Genomic DNA, 18154 nt, shown 5'->3' on the forward strand with positions numbered 1-18154 from the left:
TGCCCTTAACTTTCTCTGATTCTTGGGATACAAATCAAACTGTATTGTTCTGGGCCTATTTAGCCTCAACAAAATTAATCAACACATGCCAAACAATTTTCTGTCACGGCACGCATTTTAAAATTACAGAGAGGATGAGTAGAAAATTACAGTTGTCCTGATTAGGGAGCCAACGATGGAGATGTGGGTACGCCTTTTGGCTTTTTTTTTTTCTTTTAATGTGTTAAGGTTGTGCTCTCAGAAAGAAATATGTACATTCCATATATGCACACACTAAGTCTTGCAGCTGCCACAAAGGAAAATGCTCGTTTCATTGGTGCGTTTTATTTCTTAAATAATAGAAAAATGCAAGTGAGGTGAGGTTGGCGTTTATTTGCAAAAGTCTAGCCTCCCTAGAATGTTTCTGGCAGTAGATTTTACCATAGTGTCTATAGTGAAACGCTCCCCCTGTCACACCAAATGTCAGATAATCAGGTCAAAGAACACATAGAACATGTAAACTATACAGTTGCATGAACAATAAAAAGCCTGGTCTGACTGTTTTCTGAAGCATCACCACAGCTCAGCTTCAGGGCTGTTAAATTGTGATCACAGCTTTACATCTCTGACTTAAAGCTCAGAAAAGTTGTGAAAATGTTAAAAAAGATTTTTGACATCCAACAAAAATTTTAGAAGGTTTTGGTACCTTTTCGCTTTGCTTGCAGAAGAAGAGCCCAGAGTAAAAATGATATTTACTTATTGTTTTCTGTGAGAGCACTATTCTGTTTCCTTGCTATAGCATTGTTGTGTGTGTGTCTGTGTGTGTCTGTGTCTGTGTGGGCAGGTGAGCGTGTGTGTGTGTGTGTGTGTGTGTGTTTGAGTGTAAAAGCGTCTCGAAACTTCCATGAGCTCTCCATGGTGCTGAAATTGCAGCCAGCTTCGCAAACTCAGAAGTCCCTTCCGTCATCCAGCGTCCATTATGTCATTATTTCAGCTTTCAGTTCACTGTTTACTTTAAATAACAAGGTCATTATTTGGCAGTAAAACCAGGCTGCAATATTAAGTGTTAACATTCATTTATTTCTATGATCTGATATTACTGTTGGGCAGACATTTCTGTGGGCTTTAGAGTCCCAAAATGATAATGGTTGTTAAAGCCAGCCCAAGTTCTGCAAGAGGACAGTGGAATCAGAATTCAATAATAATAGTGAATCTAATTTCCAACAAATCAAATATGATAAAGTGGGGCATGGCGCAGGTAGGAGGGGAACAGATAAATAACATACAAAGAAAGTTTATTATGTAAACTAAAAACAAAAAAAGATTTTGTATTATTATGTGCTGAAATGTTGTTAAATGTTGTTTCTCCATTCATTAGAAACTTCATTTCCTCCATATTTATACACATAAAATGATAAATGAGGCTGTGAACATTTAATGACTAATCCCCTCTGGAAGAACCTACAGAACACAGATAAGGATTATACTGCAATTTTTATAGATGTAAGTTCTACTAAAGTGAAGCTTTGTGGCTCATGACCTTTTCATAGGGATTTAATAGAAAACACAATTTCTCAGTTAAAGCTTTACAGAAACAGATATCACATGCAAGAGTTTGTTTTTGTTTTGAATATTCAAATGAATGATAATGTGTGAAAACACAAGATGGCACACAATCTATGAGCTGAACGTATCAAACAAAAGGCCATGTGTAGTATTATACTGTACCTGTTCCCATTTGGTTTGCATTTTGTACTAAAGTACAAAAACACCTGCCAGACACCACAATTTTACAATGAAGGCAAGCATTTATAGTCCCAAGAATGATTATTTTATCTCTGTCAAGAATATTGACGCAAAATAGGTTGTTGCAGTCAATAAAAAAATGTTTCCATCCTTGTGATGCTTTTATTCTAAGCTGCTGCCTTAACAGAAAATGATGTATCGAGACGTGAGGATGGCAAGGTCGACTAATGTGTGAGTTGTGTGAACAATGTGCATGTGCCCTTCTGAGCCTTTGCTCTGTAGGAAGAACTAAAGTCAGTCATTTGCCTTTTACTTTTACTAGAAGAGTTAACCTTATCTGAATCCATTTTAACTACTTAAGTAGTTAAGTAGTTAAGTAGTATATATATATATATATATATATATATATATAGTTAATAGAGGTGGGAATCACCATACATCCCACGATACGATATTATCAAAATACTTAACGCACGATACAATATTATTACAATTTTTTAAAATATTTTGCGATATTCAGATTCTGTACATAAAGGTAAACTTTATCAATATTCATTTTATCTAATATAAAAGTCTCACACTCAGTCTTTCTCTCATTTCAGTCAGTTTTATTGTTGACAAACTTGAACGGTTTGTATTACAGTCTAGTCCAACTTAACTGAATGCAACCATCTGGTACAATTATAGCTATTCTGAACTATGCAATTTATGAAAACTATACAGCCCCTTCAGCAACTGAAGAATTTGAAAGTAAATTAAAACCAAATATAATTTTACATTAAATAAAAAAGTTTTAAACTTAATTAAAATAAAACATGTCTTAAATTAAAATAAGTAAACTGTCATGTTTATTCTTGCCAAAAAAAAAGTTAAACACATTTGGACAGTGAAGGAATGTCAGGATTCTTGCTCAGAAAAAGAAGCTAATCAACATGCTCTGAAGTCAGAGTCCACAAAAACTTTTTTTGTAACAAAATATCGATTTCTGCTGTCCCTGTATCGATACATTATTAGCAAACAAAATATCACGATACTACACAGTATCGATTTTTTCCCCCACCCCTAATAGTTAAGTAGTGTATATATATATGCATACACAGCTGCAGAATTAGTTATGATGGCATTCTGTAATTCTAATAAATGAAGAATGATTATATCAGTCACAGGCAGTGCCGTCGTTTGATCTCCTTTGTGCTTTCATTTGATCCAATTCAAGAGCCCATAAATTTAATTCTCGGCGGAATCCTATCAGGCAAAAAAGGGGGGTAAGCAAAAAATGTTCATAGAAAGCATAAGAGCTCTGAGAGTGGAGGAATTTAGCACTGAGATCCTAACCCTAACAGATCAGTTTACACTTGTACATCCAGACATAACCCCCCCTAGTTTTCCTTTGATAAAGCTGCTAAATACAGACACATGCATTCTGTCCTCACATTTAATGAATACAGACTCATTTCATTTTTAATAGCGCGATATTAGTGTCACCACAAAAAAATCATTATTTCCCAATTAAAAATAAATCTGCGTAATGCAATTCAGGAATCTGACGTAATGCCCCAAGTCTTGTGGCAAGTGAGTGCCAAATTTCCAAAGGAAAATTTGTTCTAGAAACCCGACCGCCCACTGTGTCACAAAAAGGTGGATGAGCAGAGAAAACGGAGCATTACTCTAAAGGCAAATCTATGAACTTGTAGCAGCTGAACAATTTGTGGTAAATATTCAGGCTCTGACATGCTGTAATCTGCTAGACATAGTTTTGTGATAGCTTTTATTTTTCTCCCTGTCATTTGCAGCTCCGTTCAAACGGGCCCAGTGGTGAGCAATTTTCAGACCCGAGCTGTGAAAGTAAAGCGGTTGGTTCGTTATTACTCCTGACCTTCTCTCTGTTTGTCCACAGATGTCACACCTTGATATTGACTGTTACATAAAATAAAAGTGGAAAAAAAGGATTCATGAAAGGTTGGACTGTTTTTGGCTTGGTTGCATTATAACCGATTCAATCATTCAAATATGGCCAAACTGCATAACTATATCTGTCTGCAAGTGAAGCTGCACCCCAACGGCCTTTCCTCCAAAACCAAGTTGTCCAAACAGCACTTTTCATCCCTTTTATCCCCCCAGCCTCTAATCACATCATGCAAACTGAAGAGGACACTTCTATACACAAAACCACAAAACAGCAAACAACACAAAATGGAAATATTAAAAGAGTGTGTTTTTCTGTGGTTTATGTGATAGCCTTTTAGTTCCAGTATTGCAAGACTGGTTAAAAACAAAAAAGTAATAGTGCTAAATCTATTCAGTGTTTTACAACATGTGAAACAGAAGGCATGAAGCGGTAACAAGGGTGTTGCATGTGGACTTAGCTGTGCAGTGTGTGGTTTTGCAGTAAAAGCTGCAAGTGCAGAGCAAATTTGGGAGAAATAACTGTTAACTGATCATCTCTGACTGTTTTTTGTTTGTTTGTTTGTTCCTGATCACGTGGGAGATGTTGCAGAAATATCAGTGAAAAATAACTGTTACAAGCCAGAGAATTGTCTCAGCTTTATAAATATGCAGAATTATCCTTTTAAAAAAAACTGTGAATTTGAATAAATCTGGGCTCGTGCACTTGCTGTATTTGGAAACTGCGCGTGCTGACGTCATTACGGGTGACGCTACTGAGGCTAGGACGAGCAGGAAGGAGGGGAGAGAGAAGGGGGGGCGGGGGTGTTCCGCCGTGAACGCGCTTCGGATCCCCGGCGGAGGGCAGCGAGGGCGCGCATCTCTGTCCTCCGCTTGTGAAGCGACTGCAGGGGAGCCAGATGCCCGACTGTGAGCCGCTGCCTGTGGATACCCATCCTAAATGCCAGAGCAGGCAAGACTCGCAGACACGCTTTACTCCGTGACGGAGAAGAGGAGAGAATAGAGGCAGTTAAAGGAGTAAAAATTGTGTTTTGTTTTGGTTTTTTTTTAATTTTCCATTTCTCCCCCCCGCCCCTCTCTTGTTTTTGCCCCTACTCGCTCTCCCAGCTTCAACCAAAAGAAGAGCTTCCTTGGACTTGGAGTACCGAGCATCAGTTGAAAATAAAGCCGCTATCCCACTCTGCCCCTGCTATTGCGGCGCTGTTAACTGTGAGCGCGTCCCCACACTGCTTTGGAATATACGCGTAAAACCATGGAGATTATATGACGTGGATTTATTTATCTTTTTAATACTACTATTATTATTATTTTAAATTTTCTAACAAAACTGGACACCTACAATAACGAAGTCCTTCTTCTTTCATTTCACCATCACATTATTATTTTTGCGTTTTTCTGTTCTGTTCTTTCATTTGATCTGTGGATGCTTTTTCTTTCAAATTGATCATTATTATTTCATGTCCGTAGCTATTCTTCTTTCTTTTTAATAGATCGAATCATTGATTTGTTTTCCACACTTATTGTTTCTGGGTTTGATTCGGACACGCCAAAGTGGGATGCCTCGCGGAGAACATTTGTTGGAAGAAGATTCCGCGCGGCTGCGAGGGTGAATGAATGATAGTATCCCCTCTCAGTCTGAGACGTGCCATGGATGGGAAACTTAATTTGTATCAGCGGAACCGATCGGGGAATAGCCGTCGCATCAAATAACTGCTGCTGACAGCGATCAGGTAACGTGCTTTACCCACACAACTCAAAGCTTTTTTGAAAAAAAAAAGGGGGGGGGGGACTGTTTCTTTGCGCCATCCACACTGCCGGTTTGTCTATTTATTTCATTCATGTCATCCATGCTGTGTGGAAGTCCGATTTTAATGACGCATATAGTCTAATGTTCAGGCTGCAGTACAGTTATTTTTCGCCCGTCCGGGGCAGTTTCACAAGACTGAGCTGTATGGATAGTTATCCGTGTTGGGTGGGGGGTGAGAAGGAGGAGGGTATGTGATCCGTGGACCTGAGCGAAAGTAGCGGTCACAGTAGGAAAAAAAAATCCCCAAACACGCCTGAGCCGTTGAGTTAGATACCATTATTAGAACTCTGCTTGAAAGCACAATCCTCCCTGAATGCCGAATCCCTCAGTGGGAGACGCTGAGAACTGTAAGTCTGTCTTTAAAACCCGCTGTCAGACCTGTAACTTTCCGCAGTGGCCGAAAGAAACACACACTTGCACAGAGAGCACCGTGGGCACGTACCCCGCACAGACAATTTTAATTCCAGCTTCCAACACACTGGTTCGCCTCTCGCTTTATTGATGCATTCTCATCAGCACAACCCTGCATTCAACACCTCAACAAAAGAAAGAAGCTGTTTCTTTTTATGTGTGTGTGTGTGCGTGTGTGTGTGTGTGTGGGGGGGGGGGGGGGGGCACGATGTCATTCTTAATTTAGATAAAGCTCCACACACCAGACCTCTTCCCACGTGTGGATTTCTCCTCGACGTTTCCACGAAGGGTTTAGGGATGCTTGCAACGATCGTCGGCCGGTCTCAGCATCTATATCTTTATGATCGAGGTACTGATGCCGAGCCCCTTCCACCACCACCCCCCAGCGAGCGCTCTGCGCCTGGGTGAGTGGGTGCCTTCTCCGATTGAATGTTAAAGAGCCAGGATGTACTAAAGACGCCACTGATCGTGCACTGGGGATTGAATAACCGAGGGGGGGGGGGGGCTTCTTGACTAACATCCGTACTGGCATCACAGCACGCAACAGAAAGCCCTTTGAACGCTTGCTTGATGAAACTCCTGGGTCTGATTATTTGATGGGGTGGGTGAAAAACGCATTCGTGAGCACCTCTTTCACTGTGCCGTGCGACTGCCGCAGTGCCTCTCTCGGTCTAAGTCGGTGCTGTTTTCAGTGAAATAAGTGTGCCAGGGTTTAGTCGGAGAAAACGGCCCCACAGATGCCCCCCCCCCCTCCCCTCCCACTTCTGTAGTGAGCAGGTGGCTCCGGTGACGGTGAGCGGGGATGACAAACGGGACGCGACAACGGGAGCGCGGAGGAGCCTCCGAGCTCTGCTCCCGTCTCTCTTATTTTCTACCCATCTGTTGAGCATGCATTGTGAGCGCTCTCTTCGCTCTCCACCTCAAACCCCGCATTTCCTGCCATTGTAGCACACGTGTCAGCGGCGATCTCGATTGTTTTGCTTTCCCAAGTCGCCATCTGTGCGCCGTGTTAAACAATTCCCTCCATTGTTTTTTGTTGTGTTTTGTTTTGTTTTTTACTTTTTACCCCACTGAGCCAAGACAAACTCTTGCTACGGCAGCCGGTGGGTGAACTGGTACATGCTACTTAACAGCGACAATGATTCATGTCTCTTTGGTTCTTGGCATCATTAAGAATCTGGATTAACAGGTCAGACATAGCCAGCAGTATCTCTGTCTTTCTGCTATGGGAGCTTGGTAATCATGTAATGGATTTGTTAGTGCAGGGAATCACTCTAAAACTTTACAGTAGGGGATACTGGATCTTCATTTGAAGAAACGTGTATGCTGCTGCTCTGCTTCCACCCTGTAAGTAGAGAGCAGTAAATAAGCACAAACTAGCTTCTTGTTTAATTTAAAGTCAGTGCTTTTTTTTTTACTGCTACAGTTGCTTATGGCTGATGTTGTCACCAATGGCAGTAGTAGGGCTGCTTTTAACCCAGATGAGCAACTCACAAATCATGGTTGATGCCCATCCTTTTTTTTAAACCCCAGCTGGTTAGAGGACAGAAGGAGGATAGCAAAACCAAACCTTCTAAACCTGCTTACATTTATTAAATTTGTTCTTTTTTTTTACACTGAGCACCATAAAATTTCCAAATGAGTAGTTTCCAAGAGTCCTACTGTATGGTAATCTGGATTAAGTGAATAAACGGCTGATAGAAGATGTTCATAACAGTCCCAGCCTCTGAAGCTGAATTAAAAAAAAAAATCATAACTTGCCCCAATTTCCAATTTAACATTTTTCATTGGGAGCTCTATTTTTCGTGGCAAAAGAGTTGGCAGTTCGTCTTGTAATCGGAAGGTTGCCGGTTCGAGCCCTGGCTCTGACAGTCTCGGTCGTTGTGTCCTTGGGCAAGACACTTCACCCGTTGCCTACTGGTGGTGGTCAGAGGGCCCGGTGGCGTCAGTGTCCGGCAGCCTCGCCTCTGTCAGTGCACCCCAGGGCGGCTGTGGCTACAATGTAGGTTGCCATCACCAGTGTGTGAATGTGGGTGTGAATGGGTGGATGACTGAATGTAGTGTAAAGCGCTTTGGGGTCCACAGGGACTAAGTAAAGCGCTATACACATACAGGCCATTTACCATTTACTTTCGATTGAAACTATAAAACAAGATATTCTTTGGATTATCCAGAGGGATTAAACTTCTGGAAGCAGATGTTGCTGTTTTCATTGTAATCTTTGCATTAGTGTGAGCACCACCACAACAACAATAATGACAACCCCACCCCCACCCCCAAAGAAACAAAAAAAAAAAAAAAAAAAACATTAAAGTGAGCTGGCAACTCTCTGGGCTGGGAGGAGGCATAACTTTAATCCTGCTCAAATAAAAGTAAAGCCAACCCACTTACCACAGTGGTGACTGATAAAATACATTTAGAGAGCAGCAGAAATAAGACTGAGAAATTGTTACTTAGAGTAAATGTCTGAGGTATATATTGAACTTTAAAGTATTCGGCCATGAAAGAGTTTTATATTCAATCATACCAGTATCTTAGTTTCCTTGGAATCAAAACATATTCTTTACATCAGCACAACCTTTGTGATCATTTAGAATTCAGTGTGTAATTTATCATACAAGTGCATGAGTTTTTCCCATCTAAAATATTGAGTTTAGTTATGGAAGTTATGCAATAGCCATGATGTGCAGTGTATGCAATGTGCAGAACCTTTTCATGACTGGTTCAGCATCTCTTTGAGCACAGAACTGGCATCTCACTGTGTTTTCTAATGTTTTTGAGTTGTGTTGCTCCACAAGCAGCGTCTACAGCGAGTTTCTCCGTCCCTTGCCAGACTGGTCAAGGCTGCTGCCCATGATAATCTCCAGAGTATCCTCTAGCTCTTTCAGGAAGAGCCTCCTTATGCAGAGCATCATCCAGGCTGGATTTTCCCATTCGTGCCCGGATCCGAAATGAGATCAAGTGTTTCATTCACAACAGCAGTGCAGCATGCTTGCAAATTTTAGCTCAAGCAAGGTGTAAATTGGTTCCCGGGAGGACAGAAATGGGGAATCTGAGAAATAATCACTTGTTGCGAGATTAAGAGTGTGACTGCAGAAGACTTCTCACTCGAAAAAGGAATGTAAATAATGTAAAGCCTTGTAGTTAATATTAGTGAGAAATCATTAGCTTTACATCCTTGGCAATTACCTGTGGAGGGTGCCTTTAAAGCCTTATGGGCAAGCAACAAAGAAGAACCGCTCTTTATAGGAAAATAAAGTTATGAAACGGCCAATTTTGACCGAAGTGCAACAGGGAGGTTAAGCAGAACAGAGAAACGAGACGGCAAGTAATTACCGCGCCATCACTGAATGATCAACCCAGCAGCTGCTGGAAAGGCAACACAAATGACAGCGCGACACATATCAGCTGAAGACGTATGAAAACCACCCAGCTCTGTGGCAGTTTTATAAGACCTGCAAATGTGATACTAATAACATCTTCAATATCCACCCACATGTCATGCACTAACGCTGGCAGCACTAAATCCACCCCCCCACCTCACCCCAACCCACCTGCCACCCCCCTCATTTTCTCACACGCACACACAGTCACTGCACACTGTAACCTCTCTCTCACCTATCTGTCTCCGCGTTTCACGTCTCACTTTTGCTCAAGCGACTCGGAAAAGGCAAGCGTTCAAGAGCATACATCAAAACCAACAAACACACACACAGTACGAAAACTGATGGTGGCACGTCAAGCTGTGTGTGCATGCTGTTTAAATAGTACATATGGACTAGGGGGCCACACGACAGCTTGATCTTTCCTGGATCACTGCACCCTGGCTGAGCCATTGTTCCTCTGACACCCCCCTTACATACACAAACACACGTTCCCTCTCCTTCGCCGGCCTTTCCCTAACGAGCTTCCTGTTCTGTTCTCCTCCTTCCACCATTCCTCCTTATGTTCTAGCCCCATCCATCCATTGTACCGTTTCTCTAATTGAAATACTACCGGGGTCCTTATTACCTCTCTGGATCTGTACAGTTAGGCTGGGATTGATAGAAGAGGACAGCTGCGCCCAGCTTCAAAATTCTATAGCAGTACGGTCATATTCACTTGTTAAGTAACGCACCAATATCCAGGCTGAAGACTTTTTTTAATCGTGCTATGTAGAAACCGCTGTCAGCTCCCTGCAAATCAGTCATCATCAGCTCAGGCCATTGCTCAGCAAGAGAGAAAGGGCTAATGAGGAGAAAAAACCCAAGAAATAATCATAAAATGTATAGAATGGGCTCAAGAGTCGGTCGGAGAGATAACCAGAGTAAGTTGCTCAGGAAGAACTGGGGGGGGGGGAGGAGATGAAGCAGTCTGCATCTGCTTTCTTTGCCTCCTCGTCCTTCTCCTCCACGTCACACATCGTACACTCCTACTTCGAGTGCTCTGCCATGCTCCATTTGGAGTCACAGATGCCTCTGTCACTGGGGCAGCATTCGTTTGGCGCAGCCCCTGGGTGACTGTGTCAATATTTGTAGTGAGTACCATTTTGGTTTGGGGCGCCTCTATAAGCATGACTGGGCTCGGGCGAGGCTAAAGCTAAAGGAAAATCAACAGGAAGCCAAAAAGAAAAGAAAAAAACAGGCCCTATAGACTCACTTACGTACAATTAATTAAGCCTTTTGGCAGGGAAAAGCTAAAGGATGGGCCTCCTTGGGAACAGATAGGTAGGTTTGGGTTGGGGGGGTGGGGGTGTGTGTGTAAAAAAAAAAACAAATTAATTGCCTTGAATCGCTGAGATAATTCACATCTCTGATTAATATTGATCGCACAAGGGATAAGAAACTGCCACAATACGACCGCAGAGAACAGTTAATTTGCTGAGATTCCGTGTTAGTAATTCTTTGTGCAAAGATGAAAAAGGAATCTTTGCAGGGCAGTGACTGTGCAATTTGAGGTTCTTACTTGGTGCTCATTAAGCTGTGTGTTTGTGACTAACTGCTTCCCAACAGTAATATTTGCCTTTTTATGTAATGTTTTTTTCATAATGTGTGGCCCTTGGGATGGAGAAAGAGCAAGAGCTGGCAGATCGTATTGATTCAGAGCATCTAAAGCTGCAGTTTTATAGCGCTTTACAGGAGGGCCCGCAAGGATTTTCTTAAGTTCATGATTGCTTTTACTCAGCATCATACATCACAAATCTCATATTTTTTTTCCATCCCCGACCCACCTCTGCAACCCTGTTACAGCCCTCCATTTGTCTCCCTCTCCTTGTCTTTGCAACATTACCATGCAGACACTTCAAAACACCTTCTTTTAACCTTTTACTTGCCTGTATTATGTAATGTGAAATGTCTAAGTCACCATTTTTCAAAGAAATGTACACACACACACAAAGTGGCTGCCCTTTGCAGCTCACACACAGAGGGGGTCTAGTTCCACTGCGTAACTCAGCGTTCAGAGGGCGCAGACTCCTCTGCCCCAGCACATTGGCCTCATCATCAGCAGAGTGGCTCTCTGTTGCACCCATCCCCCCCTCCGTTCCTGCTCTATACAGGGGAGGATACTTTGTGTTTGCAAGCCAACAAGTCGAATGCTCTGCTTTGCTCTGCCGGAGCAGAAGAAAAGAGTCTTGGTATTGTGGGATCTGATGTGTTAATGTGTGCCAACCGGCTCTACCTCTGGAGCCACAGCCATACAATCAATATATTTGTGTCAAGGTGTTGATTTGTACAGAATTTCTTGATGCAAAGAATGCTTCCTATATTTCCTACCTCTTAGTAGCTCAAAGAAATGGTTCTTGAAGTGAGATCTGGGGATCCTCATAGGGCCTCATTATGTTGCAACTAGGGACCAAAATTTGTCCTCAGGTGCTAGCAAACAAATCCAGTCAATGCATTAATGCTGTTAAACTAAGTTCACATATAGTATCTGTAAAGTCAAAGTCAATTTAAATGTATGTCACTTTTAACAAAATTAAAATTTAAATGTGTTTCTGTTTTCATGAAAGTTCTGAAATAACTAGACTAAAAAGCTTTAGTGGACATATTTTTGAGCAGGTCTTTGAATCTTTTTTTCCTGTAAGGTTCTCCAGCCACAGATTTGAGAACTGCTGTTCCAAAAAAATGGTGATTGAAATCTCTTATCTGAATAGTCATATCTTATAAAATACTTTTTTTTAATTTGCTCCTGCTGAGAAAAAAAAAATCTGACAGACATTCAGCGCTAACACGCTGTGATTTTATATGTTGCCACTTTTCATGTTTCATTAGTCCTGTGCAAGGGCCGTTTGCTACATGTGTGATTATGCGTGAGACATGTCAGTGCGCATGTGTGCGTCTGTGTGAGTGCACAGAGCACCTCCTCAGGTCCAGTGGCTCGTCAAAGCTGCAGCTTGTGCATTTTTGGAGGAAGCAAAGTGGACAGGTGGAATTCCAGCCCAGCGGCAAGCTGGATAGACTCACGCTGTGACAGGTGTGTGCATTGACAGGGCAGAGTTGCCATGGAGATGATTAGCCGAATCCCAGTGGTATGGACCCGTCATCTTGTTTTCCGTATATGTTAAAATGTTAAAACGGAGCCTAATCGAGGGTGATAGTGCGTCTCTTTGTGAGTTTGCAATGCAAAGATAGAGGCATGATTAAGCGAGAGAGAGAGAGGGAGAGAACTAATTCTGCTATGATCTAAAAGATATGCACAAGGTGTCCTGTGGTGTTGGTGATGTGATGCATCAGGTGTATGATAATGGTGAGATCGGTCTTTTACTTCCATCTTATCACAAATGGATGACTGAAAAGATCTCCCCCTGGTGCCACATATAAATGCATTCAACTTTGTTTTGCTTTTGTTTTGTGTTGAGGGGGGTTTATGCGTGAGGTTACTGTGAATGAGCAACTTAATCTAAACCTAACCAAACAGCTTTTGGTACCTTACCCAGCAAGCAACTGCTAAAGTACAAAGCAAGTGAAGACAAAACAGGGCAAGGGTGGAAACACAAAGCTGAACAAAACTTGAACCACGGTCTTCTAGCCGATTCAGCGCTTTCCAACCTCCAGAACCAGACTTTGTCGTTCCTATCTCTCTGCCTCTACGCCTGATGCTGGAGGGCAGCCAATGCATGTATCTAAGACATATGACAGAGCATAAGTATTTATATAAGTCATTAAAGAAAAAAAAAACTGAGTTGCAAGTGGTAGAATCTTGTGAAAAATATAACACCTAAATCTAAACTGTCATCACCGATGTAACATACACAGAAACACCAGCCTTATTTTAAGTCCACGCTGTTATTATACCGTGCAAAGTCTAAAATATTCTTCTACTTGTTGCACATAGATTTATAGTCTCCGTCATAAATTTACTCTGTCTAATTAAATTTTAGATATTTCATTACTTTGAGGGGTTTTTTTTTTAAAAACTGCCTTTAACTTAAAAGTAAATTGTTTGCACTCGTAGCCTCAAAGCTCAGAGCTCAAAGCACTCAAAGTTTCCAAAATCTTCTCATCTTATATAATGGGATGTTAGGTTTGCCAGTTTTTATTTGGAAGGCATTAACATCAATTGGACTAATAAGCAGATTTTTATATTTCACAGAAAAATATTCTTTACGACCAGATCGCTTTTCTATTTTTGACCGCTTTTGAGTCTGTATTCACCTCTCCCCAATTCTAGATGTGGCGGACTCCAGTCATGCCCCCAGTGCATTCCATTGGTATATTCCAAGTGATAAGAGACCTGCTTGAGGTGACGTTACACAGAATATATGTAATAGCTCCTGCCAGTTTTCATCTACTTCACCAGAATTTCAATCTCGGACTCATATAGAGGTCTTACGGGTTATATAAGTGGTGCAGAGTGGCAGTGAGTGGGGTGATGTGATTTTGTGCAGTGGAGTACCTTTTGGGGAGGCTGTGGCTTTCTAAGCGCATTTGGTTGTTCTTGTGATTTGCTTTGTCTTTTGGCCACTTACATCAAGTGTGCATGTCCCAAAATGGCAGTACAGATGCTTAAACAGCAGAAAGTGACTGTGTTTGTGACACTTGTTTGTGACAGTTCAGACTGACTAAATCCAGGCTTTACAAGGAGCTCCTGTTGTTTCTCTCATTTCCCTTCAGACCCTCATCTTTTGTCGCTGTCTCTGCACATTCATCTTGTGGAGTCAGATACTACTTTACAGCTTGGGGTGACTACAAAATTGTGCTCAAGTTAAAACATGTTCACCCTGAGTTGACAGGTCTTTGTTTCAGGTTTGTTGACTTTGTGCGCTTTTGTGTTGCCTTTAAATTTCACTTTGTGTTGTATAACACAGCTGAAGTGCGGCATTGTTTGCCTTGGTGAGAACTGAAGCAACTTTTTCTCCCAGGATGAGTGGAGAATAAGTGGAAGCAGCAGCTGTGCAGGGAGTGAATACAAAATATTTCGAGCACACTGCGTACTTCTTTGCTCTTTGTACTCAGAAAAAAACATAGGCTGTATGTGGAAGATGGCCATAGCTACAAGTTTATGCACTTGCACTTTAAAAACTTTGAGTTGAGCATTTTGATCATCTTGTCTTTGTTTCACCCTAAAACCACATGAGTCGAGATGATCTTACATGTGTCATGTGTTTTCACATACTCGGAGCTTGAATCACAAGGTATTCAAACCATCATTTTCTATTTTATCGTCTCAAAATGGAACCACGATCTATAATAAACTGCTCTGTTTATTAAAAAATACTTGAAAATGATCATTGAAATCATAAACAAACAAGGAACATTTTGATTGAAGTATTACATCAAATAAGATGCAAGCTCTTTTTCTACTCCTTATACGCCAAAAAATATTTTCTGCAACAAGTCGCCTCCTGCTGGCCATTAACAAGAATGAAGGTTTAAGGTATTCTGAACTACCTTCCCTATTTGGGGTGACATTTTTGTTTAATATACAATCCGTAACTGCATATGAGAAATTTTCATTACAGACTTCAGTACGGTGGCTCGGAGAGGTCAAACGCACTGCAACTTAAGAAAACACCAGCAAATAGAAAATCTCTACTATAGCGCACAAAACACAACAAAGGTTGAACAAAACACAACAGATATAGAAAAAAAAAACACACATGCACACAGAAAAAGACAAAAAAAAAAAAAATTTAGGGGCAATAACGTAACAGAACAGCTGTGGAAGTGATAAGCTAACAATAAACAGCTAACAGCAAATGTGTCTACAGTATTATATGAATCATGTGTTTAAAAGACACATTATCTGCATATTTTTCTTCCTCCCAACACTGATGAACCTCTTCTTGTTTTAAGTGTCTCTTAAGTGTGCCTTCATGCTACTTTTTCGCACATTTTGGTTTCTGACACTTCCACAGCTGTAACATTGTCCACCCAAAAACAGTTCTGTGTTTTTTTTTGTTTCTACTTTCATTGTGTATCATTCAACCTCTGCTGTGTTTTGTATGCTTCTGCAGCATTTTTCTGTTTGCTGGTGTTTAACCTTTTCAAGTTGTAGTGCATTTGACCTCTCAGGGCCACCGTACTTCTGTCTTTAACTACAGTGGCTGTGTCCCAATTCAGGGTCTGCACGCTTGAAGTACGCGCACTACGCATACTACGTACGGTGCGTACTATAAGTACGAGAAGTGAGGAAGTGAGAGGCTTGTGAAATGGGATGGTCTAGCCTTCGTCGAGCTGTTCAGGTTGCCTAGCAACCATGATACTAACCGCGAGAAACGCGAGATTGTGAGACATAAATGAAGGAGAAAAAAATGTTTTGTTGGTCATTCATTTTTGTCATGACATCACTGTGATTAGGTGAGTATCTGAGGCTGAGACCACAGGACTGTAAAACATGATTGTTGGGCTTCATTTCTGTACTGAACAGTCATTTAAGATTAGTTAGTAAATAACGTCGAATAAATAATGTAGATGCTGAAAGTACAAACATCACTAATGTTACATAACTTTGCAGACATGTGGCCAACAGCAATGTTTTTTTTATGTTCTTCGTTATTAAACATTCGCACATGAATAAGTGACGTCATATTCAGTACTTACTTTTGACAGTTCACTCTTCGGCCGCTCCCTTCTGCCGTATTTTGCGGCAAAATTATCCACACCCACCGCCGCGCTATGAATTGTGGGATATATGGGACCACGAAGCGTGCACCGGACCACGCTTGATATTTGGGGAAATCGACGGCGCATTTGGAGTATGCATTTGAAGTACACTTCGAATTGGGACAGCCGTCGTCGCGTGGCGGTGACGTAATCGCACTTAAAATGCGTACCTCAAGCGTGCAGACCCTGAATTGGGACACAGCAAGTGTTTCCTTGTTTTCAGTGACACTTTTAGTTTTAAGAGCCAACATGCAGCTTGAAATGCTTTAAAAATGAATACATGTGTTTTGATTTGAGCACAGCAGAGAAATTCAAACCCTCGTGGAGCCAGACTGTGTTCCCTTCACAGAAGCATTGTGTAATTTATTGTCTCCCCGCTAAACATTGTGACCAGGCTCATCATCACGTGGCCCTCCCGCTACCTTCACAGCAATTAGACAGGTAGATGAAATGAGAGTGTTGCAGAGGCTAGCAGTGCAATTAAGGTTGGTGTGAGAGGCCACTGTGCTCCTATGAAGCAGTACCCTACTCGCCCACACAGTGTGTACAGGCATTGCCATGATGTCCCAATAGTGTGGTCTTCATCAGCAATGTATCTGTACTGTCTAAATGCTGAGTACATAGCACAGTGTCAGGAAAAAGTGCACACGCATACACACACAGGTTTGACATACGCTTCTTTTGAACCTTCTTATTGTGTTCACCCTAGTTCCCACATACCTTTGACCTTGCTCAAAGGAAACCTGCTGACTCTTTGATTCTTTGCCTAATGGTTATGTTAAAAATATTGATTATTCAGAGCAGCTTTTATGTTTCTAGCTAATCATTATTGGCATTATGAATTAACATACAGCTATATAAATATACCTATATATCAAATGATTGTGAACAAGTTTGCCAAGCTTATAAACTAAACCATATAATGTATGATATTGCTATTGGTAGATCATGTGGTTCACAGACAGTAGAAGCCCCAAAAAGCCACTCCCACAAGTGTGATCTGCTGACATAGAGTTGGTTTGGTTTGCAGCAAACAGAAGCTGCAAAAAACCACAAACAATTATTTGTTGGCCAAGCGTAAAGCTAAAGATTTGTGACATATCAGTTGGCTAGATGATGATTGTTGTGACTGGTAACGGATGTGACTATACTGCGCAATTCTCTGGTTCACTGCCGAAGTCATAATGAGTTGCCTCAGGTACTTGCAGATGCTTCATATATCTGGAGCTTTAGTTCTTTGTCTGTTTTTTCTTCTTCTGGATTTCAGAAATGCACAGAGCGATTGTTCTATCTCTGATTGTTTGTAATGCATTATCTCCAGCGCAGGATTATAAAACGTCTTACACGGCAGATGGTACAATTAGAGGTAAAAGGTTTCTGTGTGTGAAGGATTGGGATGTTGTATCAGCCATTGGGAAACAAATCCTAAAATATGCTAGTGGTTCGCTAATCAAATATACTTCTAACTCTTTCATAAGGTGGTAGTTTGATGTTTTTCTGTGCTGCTTGTGTGTGAGCCCTGTTTTCATATCCACAATCCAAATATTTCACTTGTACTTAGAGTAATTTTACTACAGGTAATCTTATCACGATCTCTTTGGACATCTTAGTAGTACGGTTGTAGCTGTATCTCCTCCATAGCGAGTGGGCCAATCTGAACAAAGCTTTGCCTGAACATCGCCACACATACAGCAATTATTAACAGCTATTTTTAAAAAGACTTACTTAACACTCAACGTCATCAAAATTTGTATCGGCAACAGAATTTGTATTATATGTATTATTGCTAGTATTTGTGATTCATACACTGTCAATAGTACACTCCACGTCATGGTCAGATATGTGTGGCTGCCATCGTCCTTTAAAGTAACATTTTTCTCACTGACGTTAACCGTATCTTTATATATGAAATGAATAAAAAGAAGAAAACATTACACTGGGACCTTGACTCTGCTGGAATAGAACTGCATGCCTGTTCTCAGAATGGATCTTATTCTTCTTTGTTGAATTAACACTTTCCTGTCAAGCCTTGCACTGTGTGCATAGCCACACGCAAGCACCCATGCTCTCTATTCAGCAGTGACAGCTGCAATCATACACACTGTGGCACATGAAATCGTAAAATTACAGTTCCACCTCAGCAGATGCCATTATCCGAGATTATTTCTCAAGCTATACCTTTCTCCAGACGGGCCCCCGAGTTGTTACGCTGTTCTTCTCG

General features: G+C 41.4%; 1 protein-coding gene across 11 annotated transcripts in view; it reads left to right on the top strand.

Moving 5' to 3' along the window:
* The first annotated feature begins 4482 nt into the window (after positions 1-4482).
* adgrb2 (adhesion G protein-coupled receptor B2) overlaps positions 4483-18154 on the top strand; it is a 250724-nt gene continuing 237052 nt past the window's right edge. For all 11 annotated transcript variants that reach the window (XM_087835579.1, XM_087835569.1, XM_087835574.1 and 8 more), the window contains exon 1: positions 4483-5360. The gene's annotated coding sequence lies outside the window, so the exon portion shown is untranslated. The remainder of the gene's footprint in view (positions 5361-18154) is intronic.

Source organism: Neolamprologus brichardi, chromosome 22 (assembly GCF_056152115.1).
Source record: "Neolamprologus brichardi isolate AB-2024 chromosome 22, ASM5615211v1, whole genome shotgun sequence".
Lineage (NCBI taxonomy): Eukaryota > Metazoa > Chordata > Actinopteri > Cichliformes > Cichlidae > Neolamprologus > Neolamprologus brichardi.